This window comes from Alosa alosa, chromosome 21 (assembly GCF_017589495.1).
Source record: "Alosa alosa isolate M-15738 ecotype Scorff River chromosome 21, AALO_Geno_1.1, whole genome shotgun sequence".
In the NCBI taxonomy this organism is placed as follows: Eukaryota; Metazoa; Chordata; class Actinopteri; order Clupeiformes; family Clupeidae; genus Alosa; species Alosa alosa.
Window position 1 is genome coordinate 14,264,357 of NC_063209.1, and position 5,000 is coordinate 14,269,356.

General features: G+C 49.1%; 1 protein-coding gene across 5 annotated transcripts in view; it reads left to right on the forward strand.

Annotated features, from left to right (window-relative positions):
- LOC125286239 (SH2 domain-containing adapter protein F-like) overlaps nt 1-5,000 on the forward strand; it is a 125,632-nt gene that overhangs the window by 113,704 nt on the left and 6,928 nt on the right. The window lies entirely within an intron of this gene.

The window sequence follows — 5,000 nt, forward strand, 5'->3', positions numbered from 1 at the left end:
GACTGTTCAGGTTACAATATTGGCAAAGCATTAAGAACAAAGAAAAAACAAAAACATGGAATAATCAAATAATCTCTCTCTCACACACACACACACACACACTCTCTCTCTCTCTCACACACACACACACACACACACACACACACACACACACACACACACACACACACACACACACACACATATGAGTCATCTCCCCCTCTTCTTCCACTGTTTCAATGCCTCACCTTCTTCATGCTCCCCAGATGTGCCCAGAAGAGAAGCTAATCACACACACACACACACACACACACACACACACACACACACACATATACACACACTTGACCCCCTCACCTGCCTAAACCTCTGCGGACCCCCTCGGAGAGACCCGTCTGGGCCCACTGGTCCATGGGTCAGGCTCTGATCCGGTCAGGGCAGGTTGACATTTGGCGCTGGCTGGGCTACCTGACCGTGAACTGGCAGCTTCACCTTTGCGGCAGTCATCTCCCATCGCTTCAGAAAAGAGCCAGAGACGCCACGACAGGAGGGTGCCATTTAAAGGAGAGTGATGGGGAGAGAGAGTGGGTGTATGAGAGATAGTGTGTGAGAGTGTTTGTGTTGTATGCGTGTGTGTAAGTGTATGCCTGTGTGTGTGTGCGCGTGCGCGTGTGTGGGTGTGTATGAGAGTGGGGAAAGGGAGTAAGAGACAGAGACAGAGATGGTGTGTGTGTGTGTGTGTGTGTGTGTGTGTGTGTGTGTGTGTGTGTGTGTGTGTGTGTGTGTGTGTGTGACTGTGTGTGTGCATGTGTGTGAGTGTTTGTCTGCATGTGTGTGTTTTACCTGAGGACATTTTGCCCTGGATGAATGAGGTGCACGCGGCTCCATTTCCAATAAGACCTTAATGAGGAATTAGTGTAGAAAAATGTTCCACCTCCATCGCCATTAATCCTGAAATGTGTTGTTTATTAATACATCCCTTAATATTAACACCCTATACTCGTATGCCCCATGCTTCATAATCATGCTCTCTATGATATTACTGAATGTGTGCTTATTATAGGATAACGTAATGACAATAGACTTAATATGGCATTAAGAGGAGAAAGCGGTTGCCGTGGAAATACTCTGACGGGGAGCACTATGTTTAGATCCAGAGCTTCACACCTTCTAGACAAAACCCTCTCTGCTTCCTGTAGAAAAACAAGCCAATTTGTAAGATCTTGACTATGCCCATGTGTGGGCTCTGGTTGAATTATAGCAAAGTGATCCTTTTTGTTATAGGTTTATAGTCTAAGCAGCGGGTGTTGGGAGTTGCATGTAAAAAGTATTCTGAAGCAAAAAACCAGCAAAGCTCTGACATTGCTCCTGACTGCTGTCAGGGTGGAGGCCTGATGTGGAGTCTAAATAAAACTGCGGTGCTGATTAGCTCGTGATCTCACCCTCAGTGAGACGCCAGGCTGATGTGTTAACGACGCCGCCGTCAAGTCCCTCCCTGGCACGAAGCTGCGTGCCTGTTTTGTGGCACTGACACTGGCGTGATTGATGGGCCGCCGGCGCCAGGGTCTAAGGGGTCTCGTCATCACAGAAGGCCCACAGTTACATCGTTAAACCTGTTACAGGGAGTCCGTTCACAGCTGCCAGCACTCCGAGAGTGTTCCACCGTCAGCGCTCCTCTTGAAGCTTAGCAGGTCCGTCTCAGACAGAGCTCTGGTCTCTCATCTCCGCCTCTCACAGCGCTCAGCCGAGCCCATTCCAAAGTGTCCGCTCTTCACCCACAGGTACATTTATACAGCAGCTCAGTGGATAAAAGGTGGCTCTTGTCTCAGGTACATTTTGGACCCTGATAAAACTGTGCCTGAAATAAACTGGTATGACAGTGCTGCAGTCTAGTGCAGCTAGTTTGACTCTTCAGGCTCAGCAGCTCTACTCTGGTGGGGATTGCAGCTGTATCTGTCCCCGAATCGACTGATAAATCAGTTGGTGTTTTTCACTAATACAGAGAGAGTTACACACCACTTTTTACACATGAAGCATAGCAGTAGCTCAGAAAAACACCCGAGAGAGAGAGATGTGGAGTGGGATGGAGAGACCTTAGGTAACACTTGACCCTGGCTCCCCGTGGGTATCGGCATCCACACACACACACACACACACACACACACACACACACACACATCGGCATCCATACCCCCCACCCCCAGCCCAATACCTGCTGCAGACATTGCCGAAACATATTTGTCTTCCCAGCAGTTTTCTACTGTGTATAGAGCGACACAACATCATTCTGTTGTGCAGTTTTGCAGCCAGTTTAGAGCCTCGTCAGTACAGACTTAGATCAGGTGTGCTTGGAACCGGGCTAGACAGAAATAAAGAACCCTTGCCCTGACCACAGCCGGAACCATGGTTCTGTGACACAATGTTCCATCTCTGAGAGTCTGGTCTCTCTTCAGGCGCGTCGGGTCAGTTCCGTTCTGGTCTTGGACGTGCTCTGACCTTTGGTCTTCCGGAAGGTTCACCAGCAGTTCACGTTGAGGCCTGTCAGGGCTGGGGAAGACTCCACATTGGAACGTGTTTGTTCTGGAGCACAGGGATCAGACTGTGTTAGTCTTATACATGGACACACACACACACACATACACATATATATATATGTACTTACCTACACATTTAGACACATGGACATGTACAGGTGATGTAATAGAGAGATGATTCTAGCTGCCAGTGTGAGTGTTTGTGTTTCTGTCCCATCCACTCTTCTTCCTTCTGTACCTCTCCTCTCCTCTCCTCATCTCTCCTCTATGCTCTTCTCCTCATCTCTCCTCTATGCTCCTCTCCTCTCTCTCTCTCACACACACACACACACACACACACACACACACACACAAACAAAGCTTTGATGAATCTTTTCCACAGTGCACTATTTTGTGCGGTTTTAAATAGGAGTTTTAGGAGAGCGCCAGTCTCACCTCTGAGCTGCCTCTGTGTTCTCTCCACACCCCAGACCCACGGAACCCACAGGGCACTGCTTTAAATGAAGCTGCTGGCTGGCAGCGTCCAGGCCCGTGTGTGGACAGAGGGTGAGACCTGTCTGCATTGTCCCTCCTCTCTGCCCTCTGCTGTCCCAGCCCTGTCTGTCTCTGATGTGGGATGCCGTGGGGGGTTGCGAGTGTTTTCTCTGACCACAGGAGAGGAGTGGACTTGACTCCCAATGAAAGAGGAGAGGAGAGAGTTTATTTGACAGAAAGCTGCCCACACAGCGCCGCTGGGGCCGATGACCGGTGCCGTCGCTTCCCGAGATGAGACCCTTTCTGTAAAGTTGTAATTTTCTCCCTTACGCCAGCGTGGGAAACCTATAAAAACGGCGCCCGCTTTAGCTTGGGCTCATCTGAGGGTTGGCAGAAGACTCAAAGACTGATTTGAGAACAGTGACGTCTTCTCGTCCCCTTCTATAGAGCTGCCTTTCTGATGTCTTTTTTTTCTGTTGACGCTGCTTTTACGTCAGGTCCCAATTACAACTTGCTCAGGAATCTAATCAGGACTTTCATGTCAGAAATCCTCTAATCTTGACTAAGGAGCTCTTAATTACTCATTTACTCTAAAACAGAGGCTTTTACAACAGACACTGTTTAATTTAAGGCCAATGTGTTTATAGATTTAGACTTTATTCATCATTACCCTACTGTAGCTAACAGCAGGAGAGGCTTGTATCCGCAGGGTAGAGTGTGACAGATGGAGAGGGTTCTGGAAGTGGAACATGGGCTGCCAGGTTGGAATGAATCTGAAGCAGTTATAAACACGTTCATTTTATTGGAGGAGATGGCCAACACAAAGACTCTGTCTCCTCCAAACAAAAACAAGCCTCCTGATCCCAATATTCTGCTTTCACAACCTGCTCAGTAGCACATTACTTATTTTCATTACTCTCTCTCTCTCTCTCTCTCTCTCTCTCTCTCTCTCTCTCTCTCTCTCCCCACCCTCCCTCTTTCTCTCTCGAACTGAAACATGAGAAGCGTAGCCCTGGCGGGGGGATTAGTTGGGGGGCAGGAGTTGCCCCTGGATCGATGTGTTTTTGCTGTTTTAAGTGCAGCCTGCCGAAACCCAACCGCTCTCCCCAGACCCAAGAGGTGCACACAGCAATCACCGTCATTTTAGAGGCTTTTAGGATCATTACACACACACACACACACACACACACCTGACTTAGCCCATCGTGTGTTGGCTCATTTCCACTAATGATGATGAACCTGCTACCAGCAGCAACCTTATTGCCTGAGAGGGATAGTGTTCACACACTGATGGATGGATGGATGGATGGATGGAAAAATAGATAGGGGATGGTGTATCAGGTGTCAAGTTTTTATTTCTTGGTCATGTTGACTGGCCCCACAATAAGCTTCGCTAAACTAATCCAATACACAGCACACACACACACACACACACACACACACACACACACACACACACACACACACACAGAGAGAGAGAGACCTGTGGTCTGTATATTCATCCTCCTTCTCTCTGTGCTCTACTTGGCGTTGTGCCAGATGATATGTGCTGGGCTGAGTGCCTTTCCCGGGCTGCTGTCTGACTGTACGCTGTAATGGCTGTGAACAGCCTGCACTTTTATCATGAAGCAAGCAGCCACGGAGAGACAGGGAGATGCTGACAATAGCTCTCGACAGGAGAGTCATAACAGCCTGTCTCAACGCCAATGGGCTGTCGAGAGAGCGCTTGTGTGTGTGTGTGTGTGTGTGTGTGTGTGTGTGTGTGTGCGCGCGTGTGTGTGACTTCCCTTTCGCCAGGCGCCTCGTCGCTCTTTGAGCAGTCAGTCTGAGTGTGTGTGTGTGTGTGTGTGTGAATAGGCTGTTTCAATGGCACCATTGGGCTAAAGTGCTCCATTCACCTGACAGGTGAGTGGGACCTGAGCCTCCTCACCATGGCAACAGAGTTCCAGAAGAGCTAGGTTTAGAATTCAGCCGAGGAAACTCTAGCCAGCCGTCCGTCATGACAAGCAAGCT